This window comes from Catharus ustulatus, chromosome 3, assembly GCF_009819885.2.
Source record: "Catharus ustulatus isolate bCatUst1 chromosome 3, bCatUst1.pri.v2, whole genome shotgun sequence".
NCBI lineage: Eukaryota > Metazoa > Chordata > Aves > Passeriformes > Turdidae > Catharus > Catharus ustulatus.
The window spans coordinates 119277112-119287802 of NC_046223.1; the positions used below are offsets into that span (position 1 = coordinate 119277112).

At 51.8% G+C, this 10691-nt stretch overlaps 1 pseudogene; it reads right to left on the reverse strand.

The window, feature by feature from the left end:
• Positions 1-350: 350 nt before the first annotated feature.
• Positions 351-10691, reverse strand: LOC116994224 (annotated as a pseudogene).

The window sequence follows — 10691 nt, forward strand, 5'->3', positions numbered from 1 at the left end:
GGTGTTCACAATTGCGCATGCCTGTGGCGGGAACGGACCTCTCGCCCCGCCCCTCTCCCTCTTCCCCAGCGCCATTTTGTGACGCAAGGGGCAGTGGCTTTTTAAAAACTTCTTCAGGGCTCGGCTCTTTAAAAATGCCCTGAGGCTCAAATACTTTCCCGCAGTCTGGCGACCGATTAGTAGCTGGATTAGGGGGTGAGATAAGGGACTGGGGCCGTGAGCGGTTGTTAGTTTTCGACCCCGCGCGATCGCCAGACGCAGTCTGGATGGCGGCGGCCACCCCCACTTTAGGTGTGATCTTTAAACAGCTGCGAGCTGCTTTCCAAATTTCTTGCTCTGATAGAGCCCTTTCCAGAGCTCGCATGACCTTCCCCCAACTCTTTAAACATTTACTCGATCCCGTGATTATTACATCTTTAGCGAGTGCTTTGAGGCATTTTTCCCAACATTCCGGATGCAACACGTCCACAGGACGGTCTATCGCACCCACATCTACCAGTCTTGTGACTGCGCACTCCAAATCTTTTCTTTTAACATTTATCCCCCACTGATTATGCAATTCCCCGATTACCTCGCCGAGCGCCTCCATCTCGACGGCTCTGGGAGCGTCCTCCCCGTCGAAGTCGGTCCAGCCGCTCCGACCGTCCCTCCTGAACCGGCGTGAATCCCGTCACCCGACCGCCCGCGCCCGTGTAGCAGGGGGCTATCCGCCCACACTCGCACGTCAGGGGGCTATCCGCCTACACCCCTGGGGCAGTAGACGACGTTCCCTCACCCGAACGTCGAGAGGCGACCTTCCCTCACCTGTACACCGGGGGGCGATCCCGGGTTTCGGCACCATATGTTGCCTCGCAGGTGGAGGCATAGCGACCCAGTTCCTAGGACGGGACACGTCGGCTAACACCTTACATGCCTGACGGGCCAAATCACACACAGACACCCATGGGGTGGATGGTGAAGTGCATTTATTACCCGGCAAATGCCGGCTTAAGTACAGTTGGTACAGCTGTGATAGGCTAACGTCACGGAGAGGGTGTGCCCTAACTCCTCATACATCGCGATGTCTTCCGCACGATCTTTCTGGCTCACCACAGGGTTGATAAAGAAACAGCTGACAGGATGTTTCTATAGAGAAGATTAAGGGAGGAATCTAAAAACATCCTCAGCCTCCTACTCTCACCTAAACAATGACTCTTAACTCATCTCTCAATGTAACTCTGTAAAAAAAAAACTTTTAGAGATGGTAAGGTACTGCTTGAAATACTCAAAATTTTCTTGTTTGGCCAGGTATCTCAGGATGCAAATTTCCAGATTGGGTCTGCCGCCCCTGAAGTCTGGGAATTTGCTCTTCATGTCCTCAGCAATGTCTCTAGCCGCCCTCTCAAAGACTGCCCGGCTAAGAGCTGCTTCAGTCTTGTCACAAAGGAAAACAGTAAAAGTTGTGATTTAAGTGGCTGCTTGGTAGGAAATCTGGAAACATTGGAAGAAATCTTCTCTCTTGCTGTTCAGGTACATGACTGGGTCATTTGCCTCTTGGAATGCTTTGTGCATGGCTTTAAACCTTTCTGCTGCCATTTTGCACAGATACAGAGACAAATCTATGATGTATTCTTTGTTAAAAGTACATTTTGCATTGCTGGGGACAGAGTCAACACCTTTCTGTACTTCATTGAGTATTTCATGAATAAAATTTCGACAGTAATCCTGTTTCTCCTGTTCCTTCTTACCAATGTTTTCCTTCACACGTACTATGATGTTGTCTGTGATGTGGTGAAAGTTGATCATATCAGCATCAAAAAAGCTCCTGGGATCTCGGACATAACTTGTCCACTTTTTCTTTGTGATGTGTTTCTCCAGGTCAAAAGAAAATCTGCTGTCTTTGGAAAATGACCTGATCCGTGCATGGAAACCTGGCTCCTTAAAGTGCTCTAGAAGGACATCGTCAATTTCTGCATCGATATCCACCCATTCTGGTGGAGGAGCAGCACGGGAGACTTCAGCAATCCACTGGTTCCAGACAAGAGTAAAGTTGTCCTTCAGTTCTCTCTCACTGAGGCTCTTCCCTTTCAGAGTCATGGCCAGCTCCCTACTCCTTCTCAGGAGCTCATCTTCATATTCCAACTTCCTTGTATCCCATTTATTCTGCTCCTTCTGTAGCTCAATAAGGTTATCACATTGCTTTTTTGTTTCATGAAGAAGAGTCTCTTTTAGTTCTTTCAGCTTCAGCTCTGTGCTTGATTTCCACTGCACCAGTGTCTCATGATCTTTGTCTTCCCTGAAATACTTTTCCACTTCTTTCTGAATGGCATCACTTGTCTCTTGCACCAGCCCTTCAAGGTGCTCCCTGGTGACATTCTGCAAGTCTCTATTCTGAATTTTGTTGTTCAGTCTCATCTGTACATCTAAGAAGTGACTCCTCAGCCTCCAGGTCCATTGACTAAAGGCAGTTTCCAGCTTCCTGTATGCAGCAATCTCCAGGGAATTCTTGAAGCTGAAAACAAAGTTTTCATTCACCAAAGCGTTCCAGAGGTCACCGATACGATCTTTCAGGCTCGAGAGCCTCAAAATGCTGCGCTGTGACTGCTGCTTGGCAGCCTGGAAGATTTTGCTCTTGAGTTGCTGGGCATTGTGGCTGTAGGTGGGGTTGGGTGGTGCCATTGGGGGGTTTCCTTCCCACAGGTGAGCAAAGTAGTGAATGTGGGTGTTCACATCAAAGGCAATGACATCACTGAAGGAGGAGACATCACAGAATTCCTGATGGGCAGCTACCCTGGTCATTTCATCCAGCTTTTCCTGCAAACGCCTTTGTCCTTCCATGTTCTGCTCCTTGGCAGTTGCTTCTCCCACGTTTTGGTGCACAAAGAAGCAACTTGGGGAAAGATTGACTTTCTTCATCCTCAGGAAAGCCTGCACAGCGATCTGGAGAACATCTTGCATTTCTGATGGATTTTCTCCAAAGATATTGATCACAGTCAAGTTGCCAACACCAATCACAAAGGTGGCCAGCTCCTTGTCATGGTTCAGGAACTGTTTATTGCCCATCTCAATGGCACGAAGTCCCTCTGTGTCAACCACCAGCACAAAATCAAAGCCCAAGTCTTGCTGCAGCTCCTGGCCCACTGGGATGAGCTGCATGAAGGCTCCGCGGGTGCATCTCCCCGCGCTGACGTTGAACTGCAGACCAAACATGGCATTCAGCAGGGTGGACTTGCCTGTGCTCTGGATGCCGAGCACGGAGAGCACAAACACTCGTTTGTCCCCCAGCCTCTCAATTAAGCTGTCAAAGATTGCTCCCACCCAGCGCAGGGGCAGGTAAGAAGCGTCCCCATCCATCAGCTCCACAGGATACCCCGAAACCATCAGCTCTGCTGCAATTTCTGGCAGTTTGGCAAAATTCTCTTCCTTGGAGTTCATTGATTTCAGAGCTTCATAAATCTGCCCTGCTTCTCTCAGAAGGTGCTCCAGGCCAATGGATGAATCATTGATTTCATCAGAGACAGCATCCAAGCGACTCCGCAATAAATCAATCATCTTGGGGTTTTTCTTGTTTTTCTTTCCTGACTGGATTTCATTCCATATCTTGTGATAGTCTCTCCTCAGTTCTTCAATGCGACCACAGCACAGCTCGTCCATAAAGATCTTCATCCACTTTAGGAAATATTTCTTGCTATCTGCCGAGAGGGACTGCAGAAAGACAAGGAATGATTTCATCAGTGGGTTGAGAGGGAAAGCTTGCTCAAATTGCTTTCTTCTTATTGCTTTCTTCTCGTATTCAATTTGGCTTCGATGATGCTCAATGCCCTTGTTCCCCTTCTCCTGCAGGCGAGTGAGTTCTTTGTCCTTTTGGCACCACTGGTACCACAGTTTTCCTTGAAGCGGCAGTAGCTGAGATTTGATCTCAGACAGCTTCTCTTTCTTCAGAAGCTCCACCAGCTCCTTTGCCTTTGCTTTGGCTGTCACACAAGGGGGTTGATCTGCATCCACCACGAATCCGTGCTGGCGAGCTTTGTCCGCGCAGGAGTCCAGGCTGAAACATGGATTCGACCCTTCCAGGAGATCCTTGATCATTTTGGTCAGCTGGTCCATCAGTTCTGATTCGTTTCTGTTCTTGATCCCAATTTTTATTTTTTTGCTCGATTGTCCATTTGCTGTGTTCTCTCTTTCCGTGAGAAGACAAACCAAAGGCCTTTGTGACTGCCACAGCTCCTGCAGAAGTTTTTTCCCCCTGTTGTCCATGTGCTCCAAATCAGACACAAGAGCCACGCTGACAGCAGATATGTCCTGCAGGAACTGCAGCTGTGCTCCGTGATCCCTGGCGTCCCCATGCAGGTTACAGAAAGCCACGCAGCTCTCAAAGGTGTCATCAGGGCTTCCACGGGGGCAGTACCAGGCGATCTCCACCACCCCTTCCATCAGCAAGCGCTCTCTGGTGCTGCCTCTGCAGTGGCGGTGGAAGAAAGTGTCGTGTTTGCGTTTGCTCAGCAGAGCGTTCAGGAGCTGAGACTTGGAAGAGGAGGCCGAGCTGCCAATGCGGATGAAGGACACGATGGGAGTCTGTGCCTGGAAGATGAGTTTGTTGTTGTAACTCTTTGTTTGGGCCTGCTTTCCTGACTTCTCTGCCTCTTTCCAGCTCCTTTGGATTTGGCTGAGAGCGAAGAGCAGGAACTCGATGTGTGAAGTGCCCGGGTTGGGCAGCAGCAGAGGCAGCGCCAGTTGGCAGAACGCCAGCTTGGTTGCAAGGGTCTGTCTCAGGAAGTCATCAGCACAGTGGAAAATGGCCATCTGCAGGTCCATGGGGTGCACATGGCCATCCCTGCTCACACATTCAGGGGCTGCTTCCTCCAAATCATCAAAAAAATGTTCAGAGGAGTGTTGGTGATCATGCTCTGTGGTTTGTGGCAGGGGTGCAAAATTTGGGTTGCTGTCTTCCCAGCAAGTCAGGTACCTCACCTGGTAATCCACATTTAAGAGCTTTTGCAAGAAGTATAATGGCAGTTCCTTGTCCTTGCTGGGCTGCCTGTCCTGCAGAGATGTCTTGCAGATGGTATGGAAATCTCCCATCCCCATTTTTCTTGGATAGTGACTTTCAAGTCCAAGGCGCTTGAGCAACTGGAGGAACTCCTGCTTTGCAGTAGCTTCATTTGCTTTGGATTGGCTGCTGTCTGACTTGGATTGGGACTCACTGGGTGGCTCAGGTGTTGTGAAAGTGTCTTCCAGGTCTATGAGTATGTTCTGCATCCTCTCTTCATCCCCTTTGTCATCCAAGCACCCACTGATCAAGGAATGCAAGTCCTGTTCCAGCCTTTCCCATTCTGTGCCTGCTCTGTGCTTTTGGAGGAGATTCTTTATCCGTGAGGACCACAAGCCTTTCATGTGATCCTCCATGAAAACTAAACGTTCCCTCTTCTGCTCAGGGGACAGCTTTTGACTTTCTGGTGTCACAGTCAGACCCGTCAGCAGAAGGGAGGCCTCAGCTCTGTCGGCATCCTGCTCCTTCAGGTTCACGTACTCCTCATGTGCCGCTTGCATTTCCTTGGCCATGTATTGAATTTCTGGGTGTCCAAGGAGGTGCTGGAAAGTGCTGCTTTCCACCTGGTACCCTGTGCTGGTCGCAATCAAGAGCACCAACAGTTCCATGTCCTTCTCAGCCTGTTCCTGGAGAGACTGGAGTAAGGAATAAATGGCGAGGCTGCTGGTCAGGGTGGCTTTTATCTTTGCTTCATGAATGGCAGAAGCCGAGTTTCCTCGTGTGTAGGTGACAGCATAGATGTGCTCCTTCATTTGCTGCAGTATTATTAGTAGGTCTCCAAGTTTAGAGATTTTGGGACATCTGGGAAGCCGTGGCTCAGTCTGGAAGATCCATTGCATAACGAGGAAAGCCTCGGGGAAGTCCTTGACAGAGTAGATATGAGGATCCAGGAGGCTTCTCAGCATTACCTTGATTAAGGTGGGGTGTTCTGGAGGTGACTCCTGGCAGCTCCGCACGGTCTTCACCAGGAAGTCCTGCAGGGCTTTGTGGGACAGGCACACGTTGATCCACACACTGTGGTTCCCGGTTTTTGCATTCAGATCATCTTTGAGCTCCATCAGCATGAGCAGCTTCCCTTCATCCACCGTCACCTCCCAGGCCTTCACAGTCTCCATGAAATCTCTGGCCTCTTGCACTGCACTGCTCATTTCTTCTTCAAAAATGGTGCCAATGCTCTGATTCGTCAGCGCTCTGTACGCATCCCTGAGGGCTCTGCTCATCTGACCAGCAGACTTAAAATCCTCACAGTGATTGCACAGGATGACGTCCCACACTGGGATCAGCTCAAAGCCGCGGTCGATAACGCACCACGTTGTGTTATCAGACACGAGCCCCGTTTTCCACTGAGGACGAGAAGCTGTGTCTGCTGGGCCCCCTGTGTTGACCACGTAAAGCTGAATGGCTGAATGGGAACACTCTGCAGGTCTTCCCTTGGCAGAAGCCTTAGAGAAGGATTTGGAAAGATCCAGGCCCCCTGCAGCACTTTCTAGGAAGTCACCATAGCTCTTCCTGACAAAGCTGTTTAGTGCTTCTGATGTTTGATGCTTCAATTCTTCACACTGCTTGGCTTTGAATCCTTTTGTAAATGCCTTCCACCAGAATATACCCCCAAAATGGAGGGGACCCTGGTTTATGTGGGACCCAAACCTGCTGAAGAAGCTCTCACACATCTTCAGAAACCTGGGGTTGTCTACTTTCCGAGTGAAGCTCAAAATCTGTTCCATGTTTTGCAGCTCCTGCAGAGCCGCATCCGAGAGGCGAAGCTGATGCCTTTGGAAGTAGCAGGAGGCCAGGGGGATGTACTGGAACATGGTGGTGCAGAAGTAGCTCTGCTCAGAGTGGGACTGGTGGGTGTCCTGTGACTGCGAGGAGCTGCTGGGATCTGCACTCTGTCCCAGATTAATCCCCCCGAATGCAAATTTGCCAGAAACACTCAGGCTGTACCCCAGCTGCTCCATGGACTTGGTGAAAGTGGATTCTGCTGCAGAGGAGGAGAACTCCCTCCTCTCAAACACTGATCCTTGCTCTGGACCAGCGAGCTGGAATCCCTCAGGAACCCTGAGGAGCTGCTCTCGCGTTGCCAGCACATCTCCAGCTCTGCTGGTTCTGTAGATGCCCTGCAGGGCCAGTCCCCCCGATGCCCGCCTCAGCACCTCGGAGTCAGGGATCTTCTCCCTCCTGCCTACTGACATCTGCTGCTGCTCCAGCTGCTTATGGATGCTCTCCAGCATATCTGCCAAGGGTTCCTTTGGTGATGGCCAGAACTCTTTGGGAATCTCCATGGCTTGCCACAGAGTCTCTGCTTTCTCCCTCAGTGCATCCTGGCTTTGGCTGTCGCTGTTGAGCATTTCTGTAAGATCATTCAGGGCTTGTTTGGCCACTTCTTGCCTTTGCTTTGTCTTCTCCACGTGCTCCTTCTGCACCACATTAGAGGCTGTTTTGTCATCTGTTATTTTCAGGAGTTTCTGGAGTGCCTTTTTCTCCCAGTTGTGTCGTACCTCACACTCCAGTTTGAGGTAGTCTTCATATTCCAGATGTTGCAGGGCTTCTCTGCACTTGATTCCCAGGATCTGTGACACTTTGGGCAGCCAGTATCCAGCATCCAGTCCTTCCTTCTGAAATGCCTCTGCCAGGAGCTCTGCCTTTGCATCCTTTTCTTGAGTGTCGTCCTGTGAGGCCATGGCTGTGGAGGAAGCAAAGAGACTTTCCCTGAGGTGTTGTCAGAGGCCCCGGCCTCCTGGCAGAGGCTCTGCAGCAGCTGCGGCCCTGGGGTTGCTCCCACCCGGCTGCTGGAGCGCAGCCTGGGATGGCACAAGAGCCAGGGTGTCCTTCCCAGCAGCCTGGATGTGCCTGCTGCTTTCCTGTTTGCAGGCTCAACCCTGAAGCTGAGTTTGTTTCCCAGTGACAACACAGACACACAGACTCAGCCCCACAACCTGCCCTGGACAAGGTGCTCTCTTCCCCATCACCCACATCCTCCCAGCTGAACTCCTGAATCCACAAGTGCACACACCCAGGCCATTCCTGGCTCCCTGGAGCACTGGCACAGCCCCTCTGCCCACCCAACAGCCCTGCCTGCATCCTGCACCCTCTGCCCAGCCCCACGGCTGCCCTGCTCTCTGCCTGGCCCAGCCTGCTGCTCCCAGCACCCGGAGGCAGTGCTCACACACTCCACTCCCCCATGGCACCCCACACTCCCCAGACACACTCCCTCCTGCCCAGCACGGCCACACGGGCTCTGACCTGTGCTCCTGCTCCAGCTGCCAGCGCAGCCCCTCCCTCACCCCACTCATGCCTCTTCCCAGGAGCTGCTTCCTGGCACACTCAGGGGGGAAAATCCACCTTGTCCCTGCCCACAGCTGTGCCTGGGGCATCCTGGTGGCCCTTCAGGAGAGGCTGGAGACTTTGGGATCCAACTCAGAAAGCTGCCCTCCATCGTCTTCAGCTTGTTTTAACAGAGGGTCTTGTCTACCAACTGCCCATTGGTGGCCATCTGAGCCAAAGCCACCATGGAGCCACTGAACTTAAAATTTCTGGTGACAGTAGGAAAAGTTTCTGCAAACCTTTAACCCTGGCTGTAGGGGAGTGTATTTCAGACTGCTTAGGAGTGAATTGCAGAGGGTCCCTGGAAAATGGGTCTGGAAGTGTTTGGGTCCTGTTTTAGGGATGGTTCTTACCCATAGCGAGGTTGGTTTTGGTTTGTGTCTGCAATTGTCACTGTTCCCCCACTGACTGAGCAACATGACAATGGATGAACGGTTGCCCAGGATTCTGTGGGGTTGGGGCCAGGGGCTGCTCTTCCCTCCAGCAGGGGTGATAACACAGGGACCATGCAGCGCAGTCGGTCTGACCTGTGGATTTTTTTTTTGCTCCCCTCCTGGATTTTCTTTTTTTTTTCTTCAGTGACCAAGTCATGCCAGCTTGCTTCTCTACTCCTCAGCTTCTTGGGAACCCACACGTGGGAGCAACCCCCAACCTCAGCAGATCTGAAGTCAGGACCAGCCATCACTGCTGATCTGCACAAAGGAGCGATCCCCCAGCCATCTCCCACTCCTTCGGGGTGTTTTGCTCCACTCCATTTCACCATCCCAGCTCTGCAGTGGCACTGAGAGCGGTGCTCCCTGTGAGCTGTGCAGGCCAAGCCAACTCTCCTCTCCCCTGTGCCAGAGCCACCATTTCCAGCGGCGAGGCGCCACAGCGCCCCCTGCAGGCGTGGAGGAATCATTGCACCAACCCTGCCTGGCCAGGAGCCACCAGCGCCCCTGCTGGCTGTGCCTGGAACTGCACCAAGGGGTGGCCACCTGACAGGCGAGACAAGGCTGAGATTGGGTTTCTGGTTCTGTTTGTTGCTGCTGCTGTTGTTTTTATTTTTCTCTGGGCACACATATAAGCATATTTATACTCTAGTAAATACCTGCTATTCCTTTATCCACATCTTTGCCTGAAATAATTTCAAAGTTATAATAACATGGAGAGAAGGGGGTCATATTCTCGGTTCCAGGAAGGTTCCCACCTTTCTTGACAGACACTTGTCTTTTAAGCGAGTACATGTCCACCACTGCTACTTAGTTTTTATGGAAAAATCACTGAAGGACAAGGCAATCATGGGTCACAGACACTACCGACTCGAGAGGGAGAGTTCTGCTCATAAGCTTAAATTTACTTTCATAACTTATTGACCTATGTAGTTGACAGAGGACAGCCAGCTTTTTGGATTTCAGTAAAGCTTTCCATTATGCCTCTCCCAGGACTCTGGTGTGTCCCTTCCAACTCAGGCCATTCCATCATTCCATAACCCTCACCCTAACTGACCTGGCCCTTCCAATGGACACATGCCTTTAAACATCTGGGGTTCTTGAAACTGTCTGAAAACCCTGAATATTCTCCCAGTCTTACATCATTGGCTATTAAAGAGATTTATTTCGTTAAAAAAATCCTTCTGAGCATTCAGCCTCCATCCCACCAAGGCCACAACACTCTTACCAGCACAGGTATCAATCCCAGGGACTTGGACTCAGGTATAGATCCAAAGGCTCCAGTCCAATCCAGAGCCTTCAAGGGCAGCTTTCCCTCAGGAATCTCTGCAGATTTGGGCAATCTGAGCAAGGGCTGTGTGCTCTGATTGCCCTCACCCACCTCACAGCAGATGCTCCCGTTCTCCCAGCCTTGGCTTCCAGCAGACACCGGCAGCCCAGGGCCCCAGCTCAGGGGACACAGCACAGCAGCAGGGGCAGGCCTGGGGCACACGGCAGGCTGTGCAGAAGGAGATGGGAACCACTGGAGAGCTCAGGAGGGAGAGCAGCAGGAAGGAAAGGCCCAAAATCCTAAAGGAGAAGAGCAGCCAGTCAGGAGAAGGCAACCCATGAGCACGGCAGATTCATTGCAGGCAGCACTGGAGGCCAACCCTTCTCCTCCCCTGGGGACAGCAGAACAGGAAAAGCCACTGGCTCCAGAGAAGGGCAGTGCAGCAGCAGAGGAAAGCTGGGCGTGCTGGCAGAGCACAGCAGGGACTTTGGGCACCAAGTGCCCTCGCTGGGCACATGTCCAGCTGCTCCCTGGCCAGCAGAGCCCCAGTGTGGGACAGCTGCTCAGGAAGGGAACTGCTGCCTCAGGGTCACTGCTGCACCTTGTCCACTTGAGCCACTTGTCCCAGCCCTGTCCC